Source organism: Dendrobates tinctorius, unplaced genomic scaffold (assembly GCF_039654945.1).
Source record: "Dendrobates tinctorius isolate UK_male_01 unplaced genomic scaffold, ASM3965494v1 ptg000239l, whole genome shotgun sequence".
Lineage (NCBI taxonomy): Eukaryota > Metazoa > Chordata > Amphibia > Anura > Dendrobatidae > Dendrobates > Dendrobates tinctorius.
In genome coordinates, this window is record NW_027361906.1 from 172914 (window position 1) to 194507 (window position 21594).

General features: G+C 50.1%; 1 protein-coding gene across 4 annotated transcripts in view; it reads right to left on the reverse strand.

Moving 5' to 3' along the window:
• The window catches only part of DISP1 (dispatched RND transporter family member 1), a 92272-nt gene that overhangs the window by 66556 nt on the left and 4122 nt on the right, over positions 1-21594 (reverse strand). For all 4 annotated transcript variants that reach the window (XM_073556760.1, XM_073556761.1, XM_073556762.1 and 1 more), the window contains exon 2: positions 7889-7981. The gene's annotated coding sequence lies outside the window, so the exon portion shown is untranslated. The remainder of the gene's footprint in view (positions 1-7888; positions 7982-21594) is intronic.

The window sequence follows — 21594 nt, forward strand, 5'->3', positions numbered from 1 at the left end:
GGTGGAGTAATGTTTTGGGCTGGAATCATGGGGAGAGAGATTGTCGGCCCCTTTAGGATCCCTGAAGGGGTAAAGATGAACTCCATAATCTATGTGGAGCTTCTAAAACAGCACTTCCTGCCATGGTCCAAGAGGAAGAACCGTGCTTTCCGCAGCTAGATCATTTTCATGCCTGATAATGCACCGTCTCATGCTGCAAATAACACATCTGCATCTCTGGCTGCTATGGGCATAAAAGAGGACAAACTTATGGTGTGGCCACCATCTTCCCCTGACCTCAACCCCATTGAGAACCTCTGGAGCATCATCAAAAGGAGCGTCTATGATGGCGGGAGGCAGCTCACATCTAAGCAACAGCTCTGGGAGGGGATTCTGTCCACATGCAAAACAACTGAAGCACAAACCATCCAAAAACTGACAAATTCAATGGACGAGAGTGTTCAGAAGCTTCTTTCCAACAAGGGTCCTATGTGCAAATGTAACATCACCGAGAAGAAAGTTTTGACTTGAAAACTGTTTGATTTCATTTTGTAATAAGCTGATAATGCTTATAACTTCACAACTGACCATTTTTTTTGTTCAAAATAAAAATAAAAAGGTTAAACTCTGCTGTTCATAATAATTTGGAACATGCATTTTGAGTGTTTCTTATTTTTAAAAATATACAGTTTTCATGGGCAGTTTGTTCAAAAACATTGCAATTACACTAGAATATTAGAGGACTGGAAAATAACAATGACTGCAATTCATATAGGTAATTTAGAGAAAATATAAGGAAATATTTTTTGCATAATAATTTGGAACACAGTGTAGTCACTTGTGTTCCATTTAACGTAAAAAGTTGTATCTAAAAGGTTTCCTTTTATAGATTGCACAGCGCCACTTTTCTATGTGGTTGAGTCCGGTACTGCAGCTCAGTCCATTCACTTGGGCTTTGTTCATACAAGCGGATTAGATGGACAGCAATGCTCAGATCAATTGCAAATTTTTTACCCCCCATGAAATATCAACCTCATATGAATATGTATAAGTTAGGATCAGGACACCCCCCGATCGTTCCTGGCGTCGCGGTCCATACACGGACTGTTTTAATACTTTCACGGGAACGTAGCCTAAATTATAGAACGTGACTTGTGTATTAACTAAAGTCAAAAGTTGCATCCAATAAGTCCCATTTACTGTATTTCCCAGCTCAGCACCACTTATCTATGTGGTGGAGTCTAGTACTGCAGCTCAGCCCATTTGCACAAATAGAAAAAGTAATTTACTAGCTGAAGTAAATGGCTGCACATCCAGTTGGAAGAATGTCTCAAGTGGGGTACCACAGGGCTCTGTCCTGGGCCCTGTATTGTTCAACATCTTTATCAACGATTTAGATGAAGGAATTGAGGGTAAACTGATTAAATTTGCTGATGACACAAAGCTAGGAGGGATAGCTAATACTAGAGAAGAGAGAGAGAGGATTCAAAAAGATATAAATAAACTGGAGAAGTGGGCAGCAACTAACAGAATGGTTTTTAACAAGGAAAAATGCAAAGTACTACATCTGGGAAATAAAAATGAAAAAAGCATATACAGAATGGGAGGAATAGGGCTAAGCAACAGCACATGTGAAAAAGACTTGGGTTTACTAATAGATCACAGACTGAATACGAGTCAACAGTGTGATGCAGCAGCAAAAAAGGCAAATGCAATTCTAGGATGTATTAACAGAAGCATACAGTCTAGATCACGTGAAGTCATTATTTCCCTCTACTCCTCTTTGGTCAGACCTCATCTGGAATATTGTGTCCAGTTTTGGGCACCACATTTTAAAAAAGACATCAACAAACTGGAGCAAGTTCAGAAAAGAGCGACCAGAATGGTGACCGGTCTGCAAAACCTGTCTTATGAGGAAAGGTTGCAGGATTTGGGAATGTTTAGTTTGCAAAAGAGAAGACTGAGAGGAGACTTAATAGCTGTCTACAAATATCTCAAGGGCTGTCACATTGTAGAAGGATCAACTTTATTCTCATTTGCACAAGGAAAGACTAGAAGCAATGGGATGAAACTGAATGGGAGGAGACACAGATTAGATATTAGAAAAAACATTTTGACAGTTAGAGTGATCAATGAGTGGAACAGGCTGCCACGAGAAGTGGTGAGTTCTCCTTCAATAGAAGTCTTCAAACAGAGGCTGGACAGACATCTGACTGGGATGATTTAGCGAATCCTGCTTTGAGCAGGGGGTTGGACCAGATGGCCCAGGAGGTCCCTTCCAACTCTACGATTCTATGAAGTCATTAATGGCATCTAATAAAAGTTCCTGTCATTGTAAATTACTTGTCACAGTGCCACTACTGTTCATGTGGCTGACTCTGGTACTGCATCTCGGCGGTCAGATATCAAACTGGTTATTCCCAAGCTATAAGATTGGTGGTCTGACCACCAGGAATGCCACCTAATCTTTAGAAGGAAGTCAGAGTCTGCTGTACTAGCGCACACAACATAGCGCCACCTTTCTTTATGTGGCTGTGTGTGGTAATGCAGTTTTATTTAATTGGACTTGAATGTGTCCAGCAGCTAATACTGTCACACGGATATAAAAGGAGAGACAGGCTGTCAGGGCATGCTGGGAGTTGTAGTTTAGCAGCAGCTAGAAAGCTACAGGCAGCCAACCCTTGCAATGCATCATCTAAAAATATTGGATATTAGTGCATCTAAGCAGATAGGGTACTCGTGACCATTTGCAGAAAAAAAAAAATCCAAAATTTATGGTCTAATTCTCCAAAGAACAGACAAATCCCCCACATTGTTCATGTCACTTCTCCTCATCCAATAGACATAAGTCAGGCCTCCCCTTATCCCGGAGTCACAGATTGCTTCCCAAGAGATCAGGAAATCACAACCCATCCTGTACAAGAGGCAGGAAAGACACAAACCAGACGATCCCACAATGTATACGACTGTGACCAAAAAAAAAAAAAAAAGAGTGTGCACAAATGTGACGTAAAGAATCCTTCCCTAAGGAAAGAAAGAGCCGGAAGAACTGGCATCCCCATGATGGCGGCGTACAGACAATGCTTTACCGCCAGTCATGGGCATGAATTTATCCTAAAAAAGGTGGATCCAAAAAAATGTAGGATTATAAAGGCTTGCTATTTATTCAGTAGTTACAAGTATACCTACAAACAGATCGGGAAGTAGCAATATTTTTTTGATTACCATACTTTTAAAAGGCGTTGTCGTCCCCTTTCAGAAAATCACATTTGCAGTTAGAAGAAAAAAATAATACTGGACTTTACTCACACTCCCTGGGTCCAGCCATGAGTCTCTGCTGCTCCTCACGGTATTAAATATTGGTTACTGACTGTTAGCGCTGCAGCCGATCAGTGAACTCAGGAGCGCTATTCGTGCCTGTAAGTTGTCCTTACAATGCAGGACAGGATTGGCGACAGCGAGGACTGGCCTACGCACCGGGGAGGGGGACGGAAGAGGACTGGCCTACGCACCGGGGAGGGGGACGGAAGAGGACTGGCCTACGCACCGGGGAGGGGGACGGAAGAGGACTGGCCTACGCACCGGGGAGGGGGACGGAAGAGGACTGGCCTACGCACCGGGGAGGGGGACGGAAGAGGACTGGCCTACGCACCGGGGAGGGGGACGGAAGAGGACTGGCCTACGCACCGGGGAGGGGGACGGAAGAGGACTGGCCTACGCACCGGGGAGGGGGACGGAAGAGGACTGGCCTACGCACCGGGGAGGGGGACGGAAGAGGACTGGCCTACGCACCGGGGAGGGGGACGGAAGAGGACTGGCCTACGCACCGGGGAGGGGGACGGAAGAGGACTGGCCTACGCACCGGGGAGGGGGACGGAAGAGGACTGGCCTACGCACCGGGGAGGGGGACGGAAGAGGACTGGCCTACGCACCGGGGAGGGGGACGGAAGAGGACTGGCCTACGCACCGGGGAGGGGGACGGAAGAGGACTGGCCTACGCACCGGGAAGGGGGACGGAAGAGGACTGGCCTACGCACCGGGAAGGGGGACGGAAGAGGACTGGCCTACGCACCGGGAAGGGGGACGGAAGAGGACTGGCCTACGCACCGGGAAGGGGGACGGAAGAGGACTGGCCTACGCACCGGGAAGGGGGACGGAAGAGGACTGGCCTACGCACCGGGAAGGGGGACGGAAGAGGACTGGCCTACGCACCGGGAAGGGGGACGGAAGAGGACTGGCCTACGCACCGGGAAGGGGGACGGAAGAGGACTGGCCTACGCACCGGGAAGGGGGACGGAAGAGGACTGGCCTACGCACCGGGAAGGGGGACGGAAGAGGACTGGCCTACGCACCGGGAAGGGGGACGGAAGAGGACTGGCCTACGCACCGGGAAGGGGGACGGAAGAGGACTGGCCTACGCACCGGGAAGGGGGACGGAAGAGGACTGGCCTACGCACCGGGAAGGGGGACGGAAGAGGACTGGCCTACGCACCGGGAAGGGGGACGGAAGAGGACTGGCCTACGCACCGGGAAGGGGGACGGAAGAGGACTGGCCTACGCACCGGGAAGGGGGACGGAAGAGGACTGGCCTACGCACCGGGAAGGGGGACGGAAGAGGACTGGCCTACGCACCGGGAAGGGGGACGGAAGAGGACTGGCCTACGCACCGGGAAGGGGGACGGAAGAGGACTGGCCTACGCACCGGGAAGGGGGACGGAAGAGGACTGGCCTACGCACCGGGAAGGGGGACGGAAGAGGACTGGCCTACGCACCGGGAAGGGGGACGGAAGAGGACTGGCCTACGCACCGGGAAGGGGGACGGAAGAGGACTGGCCTACGCACCGGGAAGGGGGACGGAAGAGGACTGGCCTACGCACCGGGAAGGGGGACGGAAGAGGACTGGCCTACGCACCGGGAAGGGGGACGGAAGAGGACTGGCCTACGCACCGGGAAGGGGGACGGAAGAGGACTGGCCTACGCACCGGGAAGGGGGACGGAAGAGGACTGGCCTACGCACCGGGAAGGGGGACGGAAGAGGACTGGCCTACGCACCGGGAAGGGGGACGGAAGAGGACTGGCCTACGCACCGGGAAGGGGGACGGAAGAGGACTGGCCTACGCACCGGGAAGGGGGACGGAAGAGGACTGGCCTACGCACCGGGAAGGGGGACGGAAGAGGACTGGCCTACGCACCGGGAAGGGGGACGGAAGAGGACTGGCCTACGCACCGGGAAGGGGGACGGAAGAGGACTGGCCTACGCACCGGGAAGGGGGACGGAAGAGGACTGGCCTACGCACCGGGAAGGGGGACGGAAGAGGACTGGCCTACGCACCGGGAAGGGGGACGGAAGAGGACTGGCCTACGCACCGGGAAGGGGGACGGAAGAGGACTGGCCTACGCACCGGGAAGGGGGACGGAAGAGGACTGGCCTACGCACCGGGAAGGGGGACGGAAGAGGACTGGCCTACGCACCGGGAAGGGGGACGGAAGAGGACTGGCCTACGCACCGGGAAGGGGGACGGAAGAGGACTGGCCTACGCACCGGGAAGGGGGACGGAAGAGGACTGGCCTACGCACCGGGAAGGGGGACGGAAGAGGACTGGCCTACGCACCGGGAAGGGGGACGGAAGAGGACTGGCCTACGCACCGGGAAGGGGGACGGAAGAGGACTGGCCTACGCACCGGGAAGGGGGACGGAAGAGGACTGGCCTACGCACCGGGAAGGGGGACGGAAGAGGACTGGCCTACGCACCGGGAAGGGGGACGGAAGAGGACTGGCCTACGCACCGGGAAGGGGGACGGAAGAGGACTGGCCTACGCACCGGGAAGGGGGACGGAAGAGGACTGGCCTACGCACCGGGAAGGGGGACGGAAGAGGACTGGCCTACGCACCGGGAAGGGGGACGGAAGAGGACTGGCCTACGAACCGGGAAGGGGGACGGAAGAGGACTGGCCTACGCACCAGGAAGGGGGACGGAAGAGGACTGGCATATGCACCGGGGAGGGGACAGAAGAGAACTGGGCTACGTACCAAAAGGGAACGGTGATGATTGGCCAATAAGAGAGGGGATGGAAAAGTACTGGGCCATGTACCGGGAGAGGACATCAGCACGGGTCCTCCAGAGCGAGGGACACTCTTTGCTCAGGATACTGCTGTATGAAAACATGTATTAGCCTATATATAGTTCTGCTACTATGTTCATGAACCAGAAAGCTCTGGATTAACGGTACTACAATTCCTGTGTCCGTTATGGATTGTTGTAGGCCATACAATGGGGACACACATACATATTATATATACACACACACAAACACACACACACTGCTCAAAAGCATAAAGGGAACACTTAAACAACAGAATATAACTCCAAGTAAATCATATTTCTGTGAAATCAAACTGTCCACTTAGGAAGCAACACTGATTGACAATCAATTTCACATGCTGTTGTGCAAATGGAATAGACAACAGATGGAAATTATTGGCAATTATCAAGACACCCTCAATAAAGGAGTAATTCTGCAGGTGGGGACCACAGACCACATCTCAGTACCAATGCTTTCTGGCTGAAGTTTTGATCACTTTTGAATGTTGGTTGTGCTTTCACACTCGTGGTAGCATGAGACGGACTCTACAACCCACACAAGTGGCTCAGGTAGTGCAGCTCATCCAGGATGGCACATCGATGCGAGCTGTGGCAAGAAGGTTTGCTGTGTCTGTCAGCGTAGTTTCCAGAGGCTGGAGGCACTACCAGTAGACAGGCCAGTAAACCAGGAGACGTGGAGGGAGCCATAGGGGGGCAACAACCCAGCAGCAAGACCGCTACCTCCGCCTTTGTGCAAAAGAGGAACAGGAGGATCACTGCCAGAGCCCTGCAAAATGACCTCCAGCAGGCCACAAATGTGCATGTGTCTGCACAAACGGTTAGAAACCGACTCCATGAGGATGGTCTGAGTGCCCGGCGTCCACAGATGGGGGTTGTGCTCACAGCTCAACACCGTGCAGGACGTGTGGCATTTGCCACAGAACACAAGGATTGGCAAATTCGCTACTAGCGCCCTGTGCTCTTCACAGAGGAAAGCAGGTTCACACTGCGCACGTGACAGACGTGACAGAGTCTGGAGATGCCGAGGAGAGCGATCTGCTGCCTGCAACATCCTTCAGCATGACCAGTTTAGCAGCGGGTCAGTAATGGTGTAGGGTGGCATTTCTTTGGAGGGCCGCATGGTGTTGGGCTGTGAACATCCTACTATATCCTACTGATGTGGATCTCTAAGGCTATTTCCACACTAGCGTTTGGAGGCGCAGCGGACGCTCGCTGTGAAGCTCCGCCCTCTGCCGCGCCTCCTCCGGTCAGCTCCGCCTATGGACGCATGCGGCCTGTGTACCCTATCATTGGGTACGCTCGCCGTGCGCAGGTATGCTTTTGCGGCCGCATGTGTCCTTTTGACGGTGCGCCGACCTGCGCCAAACGCAACGTGTTGCACTACGGTGCAGCCGCCGCACCATCAAAGGGACGCATGCAGCGGCAAAAGCATACCTGCGCACGGCCTGCGTACCCAATGCTAAAGACAGGGTAGACATGGGCGGAGCTGGCTGGAGGAGGCGGAGCTTCACGGCCTTAATTGAGCTGTGTGCGGTGAGTAAGAGCCGTAGGGAAACGGGTCTATAGCCAGAAACAGCTCCTGACGTGATATTCCCATGATCCCAATATATTATCACCGTCCGATTAATAAGCAGCACAGGCCAAGATTGCGAGCCGATAAGGCTGGAATGAGGCGTGGAGCGACCTCCGCACAGACGCACCACCTGCACACAGACACTGAAAGCGTGAAGAGGGATCAGCAAACAGTGCAGACAATGGTAGCATTAGGCCCGGGACGGCGTCATAGCACAGAAAGCATTCCGTACCTGCGAGCAAAGTCTGGGGCGTATTCGCAGATATGTGAGAGTCCGTGCAGAAGCTCAGGGCAGATCAGTCAGCCGACAGCACAGAGAGGCCTCCTGCAAGACAAAGGCAAATATTTAGCGCTATGGAGGGGAAGCATAACATTTACCTGCAAATTCAGGGTAGGACAACTGGTCCGGTGATGTCAGGGAACAAGATGGACACCACAGTATCTCCATGTACTTATGAAACCTCGGCCTTTTCCCCAGTCTATTTACTGCCTTCGGCCGCATTGACATCAGGACGCACTCACTTGGAGTACAGATGATGGCAGTGATCGGTCAGCACCAGTGATGAGCGAACATGCTCAGATAAGTTGTTATATTATCATGCTCGTGTGCTAATGGAGCATCGCTGGCGTGTTCGAAAAATAAGATCCAGTCCCCGCAGCTGCATGTCTCGCAGCTGATCGACAACCATAACACATGGAGTGATTGCCTGTTTGTTAGTTAATCGATGCAAGTAATTTTTTCGTCATCTTCTCCCATCAGTCCATGAAAGACGGACAGCACTCTGATGCCATCCAAGTATGGCCCGAGTTTTGCACTGACCCATAGACTTTCATCGCCTAGTTTTATCCGACATGTTTCCGCAATTTTGCATGGACCACTCAGCCAGCAAAAAATTACGAATATGTGGGCAGTCCCACAGACTTTCATAGATACGAGCGCTATCCGTGAAAAAGAGCAATTTTACGAGAAAAAAAAACTGACTTGTGAATGAGCCGTTACAGGAGCGGAGTTGACTCTTTCACTGCCATCATCAGTACGCCAAATGAGAGCATTCAGATATCAGCGCTACAGAAAGCAGGAAAACAGACGGGGGAAAAACAACATCTTGAAAACCAATTACGGTACATGTAATTATTTTAAACTTTAGCTACTCTTTAATCTCATAAGACAAAAATCAGCTGGAGGTGGCGGACGGAAAACACTTCAGATGGTCTATCTGGCCCACCAAACCAGCCGGGGTCTGCTGACCTTCATCTAATATGCATGAAGGCCCTTCGGGGTACATTCACACATCGAAGATGCAAGGCAGAAATCGAGAATTTCTTCTGTGGATCTGCAGGAGGATTAGCGACATTTATTCCTACTGGTTATTCCATGTTTTGGGCTTTTGTTTTTTTTTCCTTCGCCTTCTCTCAAGAGCCATAACTTTTTTATTTTTCTGACGACATAGCCGTAGGAGAGCTTGTTTTTTTGTGCGACAAGTTGTAGATTTGAATAACATAATTCACTTTTAGAATATAATATACTAGCTGAAGAGCCCGGCGCTGCCCAGGCACAGTAACCCCTAATATCCCACATCATCCCGTCAGCCAGAGCCACCGGACTACTACCCCTAATATCCCACATCATCCCGTCAGCCAGAGCTACCGGACTACTACCCCTAATATCCCACATCATCCCGTCAGCCAGAGCCACCGGACTACTACCCCTAATATCCCACATCATCCCGTCAGCCAGAGCCACCGGACTACTACCCCTAATATCCCACATCATCCCGTCAGCCAGAGCCACCGGACTACTACCCCTAATATCCCACATCATCCCGTCAGCCAGAGCCACCGGACTACTACCCCTAATATCCCACATCATCCCGTCAGCCAGAGCTACCGGACTACTACCCCTAATATCCCACATCATCCCATCAGCCAGAGTCACCGGACTACTACCCCTAATATCCCACATCATCCCGTCAGCCAGAGCTACCGGACTACTACCCCTAATATCCCACATCATCCCGTCAGCCAGAGCTACCGGACTACTACCCCTAATATCCCACATCATCCCGTCAGCCAGAGCCACCGGACTACTACCCCTAATATCCCACATCATCCCGTCAGTCAGAGCCACCGGACTACTACCCCTAATATCCCACATCATCCCGTCAGCCAGAGCCACCAGACTACTCCCCCTAATATCCCACATCATCCCGTCAGCCAGAGCTACCGGACTACTACCACTAATATCCCACATCATCCCGTCAGCCAGAGCCACCGGACTACTACCCCTAATATCCCACATCATCCCATCAGCCAGAGCTACCGGACTACTACCCCTAATATCCCACATCATCCCATCAGCCAGAGTCACCGGACTACTACCCCTAATATCCCACATCATCCCATCAGCCAGAGTCACCGGACTACTACCCCTAATATCCCACATCATCCCGTCAGCCAGAGCTACCGGACTACTACCCCTAATATCCCACATCATCCCGTCAGCCAGAGCTACCGGACTACTACCCCTAATATCCCACATCATCCCGTCAGCCAGAGCCACCGGACTACTACCCCTAATATCCCACATCATCCCGTCAGTCAGAGCCACCGGACTACTACCCCTAATATCCCACATCATCCCGTCAGCCAGAGCTACCGGACTACTACCCCTAATATCCCACATCATCCCGTCAGCCAGAGCCACCGGACTACTACCCCTAATATCCCACGTCATCCCGTCAGCCAGAGCCACCGGACTACTACCCCTAATATCCCACATCATCCCGTCAGCCAGAGCCACCGGACTACTACCCCTAATATCCCACATCATCCCGTCAGCCAGAGCCACCGGACTACTACCCCTAATATCCCACATCATCCCGACAGCCAGAGCCACCGGACTACTACCCCTAATATCCCACATCATCCCGTCAGCCAGAGCTACCGGACTACTACCCCTAATATCCCACATCATCCCGTCAGCCAGAGCCACCGGACTACTACCCCTAATATCCCACATCATCCCGTCAGCCAGAGCTACCGGACTACTACCCCTAATATCCCACATCATCCCGTCAGAGCCACCGGACTACTACTCCTAATATCCCACATCATCCCGTCAGCCAGAGCCACCGGACAACTACCCCTAACATCCCACATCATCCCGTCAGCCAGAGCCACCGGACTACTACCCCTAATATCCCACATCATCCCGTCAGCCAGAGCCACCGGACTACTACCCCTAATATCCCACATCATCCCGTCAGTCAGAGCCACCGGACTACTACCCCTAATATCACACATCATCCCGTCAGCCAGAGCCACCGGACTACTACCACTAATATCCCTCATCATCCCGTCAGCCAGAGCCACCGGACAACTACTCCTAATATCCCACATCATCCCGTCAGTCAGAGCCACCGGACTACTACCCCTAATATCCCACATCATCCCGTCAGCCAGAGCTACCGGACTACTACCACTAATATCCCTCATCATCCCGTCAGCCAGAGCCACCGGACTACTACCCCTAATATCCCACATCATCCCATCAGCCAGAGCCACCGGACTACTACCACTAATATCCCTCATCATCCCGTCAGCCAGAGCCACCGGACAACTACTCCTAATATCCCACATCATCCCGTCAGTCAGAGCCACCGGACTACTACCCCTAATATCCCACATCATCCCGTCAGCCAGAGCCACCGGACAACTACTCCTAATATCCCACATCATCCCGTCAGTCAGAGCCACCGGACTACTACACCTAATATCCCACATCATCCCATCAGCCAGAGCCACCGGACTACTACCACTAATATCCCACATCATCCCGTCAGCCAGAGCCACCGGACTACTATCACTAATATCCCACATCATCCCGTCAGCCAGAGCCACCGGACTACTACCCCTAATATCCCACATCATCAAGGCAGCCAGAGCCACCGGACTACTACCCCTAATATCCCACATCATCCCGTCAGCCAGAGCCACCGGACTATTACCACTAATATCCCTCATCATCCCGTCAGCCAGAGCTACCGGGCTACTACCACTAATATCCCACATCATCCCATCAGCCAGAGCCACCGGACTACTACCCCTAATATCCCACATCATCAAGGCAGCCAGAGCCACCGGACAACTACTCCTAATATCCCACATCATCCCGTCAGTCAGAGCCACCGGACTACTACCCCTAATATCCCACATCATCCCGTCAGCCAGAGCCACCGGACTACTACCACTAATATCCCTCATCATCCCGTCAGCCAGAGCCACCGGACTACTACCCCTAATATCCCACATCATCAAGGCAGCCAGAGCCACCGGACAACTACTCCTAATATCCCACATCATCCCGTCAGTCAGAGCCACCGGACTACTACCCCTAATATCCCACATCATCCCGTCAGCCAGAGCCACCGGACTATTACCACTAATATCCCACATCATCCCGTCAGCCAGAGCCACCGGACTACTACCCCTAATATCCCACATCATCAAGGCAGCCAGAGCCACCGGACAACTACTCCTAATATCCCACATCATCCCGTCAGTCAGAGCCACCGGACTACTACCCCTAATATCCCACATCATCCCGTCAGCCAGAGCCACCGGACTACTACCACTAATATCCCTCATCATCCCGTCAGCCAGAGCCACCGGACAACTACTCCTAATATCCCACATCATCCCGTCAGTCAGAGCCACCGGACTACTACCCCTAATATCCCACATCATCCCATCAGCCAGAGCCACCGGACTACTACCACTAATATCCCTCATCATCCCGTCAGCCAGAGCCACCGGACTACTACCCCTAATATCCCACATCATCAAGGCAGCCAGAGCCACCGGACTACTACCCCTAATATCCCACATCATCCCGTCAGCCAGAGCCACCGGACTATTACCACTAATATCCCACATCATCCCGTCAGCCAGAGCCACCGGACTACTACCCCTAATATCCCACATCATCCCATCAGCCAGAGCCACCGGACTACTACCCCTAATATCCCACATCATCCCGAGCCACCGGACTAATACCACTAATATCCCACATCATCCCATCAGCCAGAGCCACCGGACTACTACCCCTAATATCCCACATCATCCTGTCAGCCAGAGCCACCGGACTACTACCCCTAATATCCCACATCATCCCATCAGCCAGAGCCACCGGACTACTACCCCTAATATCCCACATCATCCCATCAGCCAGAGCCACCGGACTACTACCCCTAATATCCCACATCATGCCGAGCCACCGGACTAATACCACTAATATCCCACATCATCCCGTCAGCCAGAGCCACCGGACTACTACCCCTAATATCCCACATCATCCCATCAGCCAGAGCCACCGGACTACTACCCCTAATATCCCACATCATCCCGAGCCACCGGACTAATACCACTAATATCCCACATCATCCCATCAGCCAGAGCCACCGGACTACTACCCCTAATATCCCACATCATCCCATCAGCCAGAGCCACCGGACTACTACCCCTAATATCCCACATCATCCCATCAGCCAGAGCCACCGGACTACTACCCCTAATATCCCACATCATCCCGAGCCACCGGACTAATACCACTAATATCCCACGTCATCCCGTCAGCCAGAGCCACCGGACTACTACCCCTAATATCCCACATCATCCCGTCAGCCAGAGCCACCGGACTACTACCCCTAATATCCCACATCATCCCGTCAGCCAGAGCCACCGGACTACTACCCCTAATATCCCACATCATCCCGTCAGCCAGAGCCACCGGACTACTACCACTAATATCCCTCATCATCCCGTCAGCCAGAGCCACCGGACTACTCCCCCTAATATCCCACATCATCCCGTCAGCCAGAGCCACCGGACTACTACCCCTAATATCCCACATCATCCCGTCAGCCAGAGCCACCGGACTAATACCACTAATATCCCACGTCATCCCGTCAGCCAGAGCCACCGGACAACTACTCCTAATATCCCACATCATCCCGTCAGCCAGAGCCACCGGACTACTACTCCTAATATCTCACATCATCCCGTCAGCCAGAGCCACCGGACTACTACTCCTAATATCCCACATCATCCCATCAGCCAGAGCCACCGGACTACTACCACTAATATCCCTCATCATCCCGTCAGCCAGAGCCACCGGACAACTACTCCTAATATCCCACATCATCCCGTCAGCCAGAGCCACCGGACTACTACCCCTAATATCTCACATCATCCCGTCAGCCAGAGCCACCGGACTACTACTCCTAATATCCCACATCATCCCATCAGCCAGAGCCACCGGACTACTACCACTAATATCCCTCATCATCCCGTCAGCCAGAGCCACCGGACTACTCCCCCTAATATCCCACATCATCCCGTCAGCCAGAGCCACCGGACTACTACCCCTAATATCCCACATCATCCCGTCAGCCAGAGCCACCGGACTACTACCCCTAATATCCCACATCATCCCGTCAGCCAGAGCCACCGGACTAATACCACTAATATCCCACGTCATCCCGTCAGCCAGAGCCACCGGACTACTACCCCTAATATCTCACATCATCCCGTCAGCCAGAGCCACCGGACTACTACTCCTAATATCCCACATCATCCCGTCAGCCAGAGCCACCGGACTACTCCCCCTAATATCCCACATCATCCCGTCAGCCTGGGGTCAGAACCAGAGCACTGAGTGGAACGGTCCTAACTTCCATACCAATGATCCCTTTATGAGGGAAGATGTGCCTATAGGATGGAGGATGTGTGAGGCCATGTGCACACGTTGCGGATTCTGCTGCGCAGCGTTTCAGGCTTTGCGGGTCCGCAGCAGATTTAGGTGCGTTGTACAGTACCATTGTTTTCAAAAAACGTAGTGCACATGCTGAAGATTTTTCCACGCGGATTTGCTGCGGGTTCAAATCCGCAGCATGTTAATTCTTTGTGCGGAATCCGCAGCGGTTTCACACCTCCATTGTAAAGGTGTGAAACCGCAGGCTAATACGCAGGTAAACCGCAGGACTTTTGACCAGAGAATTTACCTGCCGATTTTTCCAAATCCGCAGCATCTAAAACTACGTGTGCCATAGCCTGTATATGGGTACAGGAGGGGGGGGATTAATTTCTGTTATGTGCTCTCTTCTCTTTTTTTGGGGGGCAGACAGTGGCTGGGAGCTTATGTTCCCAGGGATGCTAGATTTCTCCCACCATGTCAGTGTCTGCTGAGATGTTGTCAAGTGGGAAAACTTGCTCATAGCAACCAATCACAGCTCAGCTTCTTTTAACCAGCTCTGGTGAAATGAAAGATGCTTCGTGATTGGTTGGTGATACACACACACACATTCAGTTTTATATAAATAGATTGAAAAAAATTGAAGAAAAAAAATGAAATAAAGTGAAGGAGTAAAAGGAAAAAGGAAAAAAAAAGCAATTCTGCCATTGTTATTTTTTTATCTGGTTTTTCTTAACGTCATCATTAGTCGGTAAAAATTACTACGCAATAGATAAAAAAAAAATGATATGGCAAAACCAAAATTATATTTTTTCTTTAACTTTAATGGGACAATTTTTTTTTTATTTTGATGTTAACATTTTTATTTGCAATGCAATTTTATGAGATCCTTCATTCTCTATTTTTCTTTATCTATTGATGGTGTTGTGTGGCGAGCCTCAGTTTTTATTGGTACTGTTCTGGAGTACATATGATGTTTCATCACTTATTAGTGATTTATTTTTATTTTTTTTTGGGGGGGGGGGTACAATGACGGAAAAACAGCAATTCTGAAGTTTCGGTTGCCTCTTCCTACGCTTATCATATAGGTTAATTAATTTCATAGATTGAACTTTTGCATAATGTAATATAAAATGCGCTTTTTGTTAAAAATTATATATATATATATATATATATATTTTAAGAGGACACTGCAAAATTTTCAGTTTGTCTGATTTTTCTCTTTATATTTTTGAGTAAAATGTAAATTGCTTTTTTTTAAATTTTGCTTTTATTTTCAGAAAATGAGAAATGGTCAAGAGAAAAATATGCAGAGTGCTTGCAGACCTCAAATAATGCTAAGAAAACAAGTTCATAATCATTTAGAAACAACAATACTAATGTTTTAACTCAGGAAGAGTTCAGAAATCAATATTTTGTGGAATAACTATGAATGTTAATCACAGCTTTCCTGCGTCTTGGCTGCTTTCCACCAGTCTTTCACACTGCTTTTGGGTGACCTTATGCCACTCCTGGAACACATATGTAAGCAGTTCTTCTTTGTGTGATGGCTTTTGACTTTCCATCCTCCTCTTGATTACATTCCAGAGGTTTTCAATGGGGTTCAGGTCTGGAGATTGGGCTGGCCATGACAGGGATTAGTTGTGGTGCTCCTTCATCCACACATTGTTTGACCTAGCTGTGTGGCATGGCACATTGTCCTCAGAGGGAACGTTGCCTGGTCAGAAGGAATCAACTGTTTTTCCAGGATAACCTTGTATGCGGTTTCATTCATACGTCCTTCACAAAGATTAACCTGCCCAATTCCAGCCTTGCTGAAGCATCCCCAGATCATCACCGATCCGCTACCAAATTTCACAGTGGGTACAAGACACTGTCTTGTACGCCTCTCCAGGACTTGGGAAAAGCTGAAAATTAGACTCATCAGAGAAGATTACCTTACTCCAGTCCTCTACGGTCCAATCCTTATGGTCTTTGGCAATCTTCAGCCTGGCTCTCCTTTGCTTCTCATTGATGAAAGGCTTTTTTCGAGCGTTACATGACTTGAGACCTGCCTCTAGGAGCCGGTTACAAACTGTTCTTGCCGTGCACTTCACCCCAGCTGCCATTTGCTATTTCTTTTGTAGGTCACTTGATGTCATCCTGCGGTTGCTGAGTGACATTTGAATAAGATGACGGTCATCGTGGTCAGTGGAGAGTCGTTTTCGCCCTCTGCCGGTCTGTAGCTTTGTTGTCCCCAATGTCTGCTGCTTGACATTGCTGTAATGGACTGCTGTCTTAGCAATTTTAAGGATGGAGGCAACATGACGATCACTGTATCCCTCCGTAGTAAAGCCAGAATTGAGCTCTTCTTTTCCTCACTCAAAACTTTTCTTTTCAACTCCTTTGGCATGGTTAAGTTATTTTTTCATTGCTTTAGCACTGCGGTGACTAGCAAAATTAACAATCTGCTTGAGCCGAGCCACAAGTCATACTGCACGAAGAGGACAGTGATTGGGACCTTTGGTAGCCCCCGCGTGCCATTGTTAACCCATTGGCAAGCTTTGTTTGCATTGCAGAAAAGGTGGGTGTAAAGAAGCGAGGCGCTCCAAAATGAAACAACTTCCGCAACGTTTCAAACTGTTTAAATATCACTGTCAGGTTCTGACAGCAGCATGTGAACAGTTAAAAGAGCAGCGATCAATACCATTGACCTCTGCCAATCAGCAGAACAAAAGGAGTGGCAGTGCTTGACCCCAACATACTGCCACTCTTGCTCATGTGGTAGTGTATGGTACTGCAGCTCAGGTACATGGGGCTAAGCTGCAGTCACACATTCGTTTTTAGTGCAGTTCCGCAGCAAAAACACCATAGTAACAAATATACAGTTTTTATCTGCAGGTTTTTTGCATATAATGTGGTTTTAATTGGAAGATTTAAACATAAGTTACATATCCACAAGTCAAATTGGCACATTGCGGATTTCCAAAATGCACCACAAGTCAGAATATGATGAGGTAAAAAAAAAGTGGGCATTAGAATTCTAAAAATCCCAGAAACTTCCAGCAGCTGTAAATGCAAAGAATATATGCGTAGAATTAAAAAACAACAGAAACCTTAATATCCAAAATGAAACTGTATCATATCAGTGACAAAGTATTGGTTGCCGATGGTGTCCATCATCTGTTTGTTATAGACAGAAAAAAAAAAAAGTATTGCTAAATTATATACACAGACACAAACACACTATAACAAAAGCATATGACCAATCACAGCGCAGCTTTCATTTTTTTAACAGCAGTTTCAGAAAAGGAAGCAAAGATCCGATAGGTTGCTATGAGCAAGGCCAGGTTACTGTTAGCGACAATTTGATAACTAAGGCCTTATAGATGCGGTTGATCTAGGCACAGGACAAAGTTTCATCAAAACGTCCAGACTGGTTTATTATTGCCACACCACACCCCGGGGTGGGGATATGTGAGCAATCAGTCCCACCTATCTCTGACTGCTTGTAAACCCGGCCCTAATACGCCTTATTAACCCTCTCAGCGCTATAAGTGCTGGAGCCTTCTTTCCCGGGCTTACATAACCGAAGCTAACAACCTTGATGATACATATCTCCCCTCAAAGACCTGTCCCAGTGGCCGCCTTACATACCCCCCCGTACCCAAAGCCAGGGGGCTTGGCACCTTCCACCAAACAGTGGACACTCGACAGTGCGTCAACATTGAAATGCAATTTTCCAGGTCTATGACCTACATGGAGGTTAAAATCCTGAAATGCTAGGTACCACCTGGTCACTCGGGCATTGTCTCCCTTCTTTTCCCTTATCCAAATCAGGGGGGAATGGTCTGACACAAACCTGAATTTCCTGCCTGAGAGGTAGAAACCTTAGCCTGTCCCAACGCCCACTTGATGGCCAAACATTCCTTTTTCCACTATGGAGTGATTCTTCTCGCAGGAGAACAGCTTTTGACTTAAGATACCCTATGGGGTGCTCTTCCTCGTTCACCTCTTGTAATAAGACAGCACCCAGCCAGACATCTGACGCATCCGTTTGGACTACAAACTCCTTAGAGAAATCTGGTGCCACCATCACTGTCTGTTTCCTGTAAGGCAGTCTCAGCTTCTCGAGACCAGAAATAGCCGATTTTGTCCCTTTAATGAGGTCCATCAGAGTGGCAGCTATCATGACAAAGTTAAGGACAAACTGGCAACTAGTACCCTATGATGCCCAGGAACGCTCTGACCTGCTTCTTTGAGAGGGGTTGTGGCCAACTCTGAGTCGCGTCAACTTTATTTGGGGCTTTATCTCATCTCTGCCTACGACATAGCTCAAGTATTTAGCATCCTCCATCCCCATGGCACATTTCTTTGGTTTATGGAAAACCTTGTCTTACGTAGAGCATCCAGTATCACCTGGACTTTGCTCAGATGGCTTCCACAATCCTGGCTGAAGATCATGATGTCATCCAGGTTGGCCGCTATGTGCTTCTTTTGGAGAGTTAGGATCCAGTCCATGGCTTTCTGAAACGTGGCTGGCGCTCCTTGCAATCCAAATGGCATCCTTCTGTACTAGAAACAACCATCTGGTGTGAGAAGGCCGTCTTCTCATTGGCATCCTGGGACATGGGAATTTGCCAATACCCTTTCGTTAGGTCATAGCTGGTAATGTACCTGGCCAGCCCTACTCATTCAAACAGTTCATCGACATGGGGCATTGTATACGTATCAAGCTGCCAGTTTCAGCATTCGCTTCACCTCTTTCAAGATCATCTCTCGTTGGGCTTCGGGAATCCGATACGACTTCCAAGTTCACCAGAACCCGAGGCTCTGTGAGTACCTCATGTTCTATGACCTGAGTACAACCCTGTAATTCTGTTCTGAGAACAGGTCTCTGTTATGATGCCTGTGGGGCTTCTCTAATGGTGAATAAAACGTACGGCAACAGACAGTCACAGTCTCGTCTGAACTCTCTTATTATCTTTTACATAAATGGAGTCACTCTGTCTGCTAGGATCTCTATAGGCAACCCCATTCTAGAAAAGATCTGGACCAACTTGGCTGTGAGTTTTTGTAGTGGTAAGGCCTCTGGATATTGTGTAGCATTGTCCAGGACCAACAAGATATACTGATGCCCTCTGGCGGACTAGATCAGGGGGTCCCACTAGATCTATAGCTATGTGATCAAATGGAACCTCAATGATAGGCAACGGCACTAAGGGGCTATGGAAGTGGGCCACCAGGGAGGCCAGCTGGCAGGTGGGACAGGACCTACACTATTTCAAGATTTCTCTGTGGCAACCGGGACAGTAGAACCTGTGGAAAATCAGTTCTTGGGGGTTTTTTTACCCCCAGATGACCACCTAACACACGAATATGGGCCATGTCTATCACCCTGTGTCTATACACCCTGGCACCAGTAACTGCTCAATTACCTCCCCTCTCTGCTTGGTGACCTGTTATAGCATCTCCTCATTTACAGTGAAATATCATGTGTTGGTTTCTGGCTCTTGAGCAACACCATCAAGTACAGCCACATTATCAAATGCTGTCTTTAGCGTTAAGTACCTGAGTTCGGCTTCTACAAACTTTCCCCCGGACACCTCCAGCTGTAGCCTGTGACGAGCTTTCTTAAGGAACGACCTAGCTGTCGGCCGGGGAACCAGGTGTCCTACCTTTCCCCCCACAAGTCCCAAAACAATGCAGGTCTAACAGGTCTTTGACTACGCCAACCTCATTGTGTTTATGACCACTAGGCCACAGGGTAGTCTTTAGCATCCCCGTGGTTACAGTGGATGCCCATCATCTTCCCAGGAGTCAGCCGATGAGGAATTTTGGCCCTTACCAAGGTTACCAAACTGCCTGATTCCAAACAGACCAGGTCATTTGCACACCGCTCACGGATACGGGACATGCTTGTGGGCCTCGTCTGGTTGAGGGACAGCACTGCAGGCAGGATATACAAAAAACAAGCAGTGCGGTCCTATGCTGCAGTCCATCGGTTCAGTGGTCATGGGGTAACGGGCGGGTATGTGACCCGAGATGACCCCCCTTTTGAAAACCCTCAGGAACACCTCGATGTCATCCCCTGTGATCATCATTTGTAAGACTCTCCTTACAGTTTTCCAGGGAATGGGGCCAAGCTTAGACTGGCCCACAGGAGAACCCTCCGGTGGGCCCATGTGCGAGAGAGTGGGCCACCACCTCTTATACGAGCAGCACTTGGCCCAATATACACTGCTCAAAAAATAAAGGGAACACTTAAACAACAGAATATAACTCCAAGTAAATCAAACTTCTGTGAAATCAAACTGTCCACTTAGGAAGCAACACTGATTGACAATCAATTTCACATGCTGTTGTGCAAATGGAATAGACAACAGATGGAAATTATTGGCAATTATCAAGACACCCTTAATAAAGGAGTGGTTCTGCAGGTGGGGACCACATCTCAGTACCAATGCTTTCTGGCTGGATGTTTTGGTCACTCTTGAATGTTGGTTGTGCTTTCACACTCGTGGTAGCATGAGAAAGACTCCACAACCCACACAAGTGGCTCAGGTAGTGCAGCTCATCCAGGATGGCACATCAATGCGAGCTGTGGTAAGGATGTTTGCTGTGTCTGTCAGCGTAGTGTCCAGAGGCTGGAAGCACTACCAGGAGATAGGCCAGTACACCAGGAGACGTGGAGGGGGCCGTATGAGGGCAACAACCCATCAGCAGGACCGCTACCTCAGCCTTTGTGCAAGGAGGAACAGTAGGAGCACTGCCAGAGCCCTGCAAAATGACCTCCAGCAGGCCACAAATGTGCATGTGTCTGCACAAATGGCTGGAAACCAACTCCATGAGGATGGTCTGAGTGTCCGACATCCACAGATGGGGGTTGTGCTCACAGCCCAACACCGTGCAGGACGCTTGGCATTTGCCACAGAACACCAGGATTGGCAAATTCGCCACTGGTGCCCTGTGCTCTTCACAGATGAAAGCAGGCTCTCACTGAGCACTTGTGACAGACGTGACAGAGTCTGGAAACGCCGCGGAGAGCGATCTGCTGCCTGCAACATCCTTCAGCATGACCGGTTTGGCAGTGAGTCAGTAATGGTGTGGGGTGGCATTTCTTTGAAGGGCCGCATGGTGTTGGGCTCCACAGGTGTGCTGCAAATGTTTTTGGGGGACATTGCAATGAACTGACCTGCCGTCAAAGC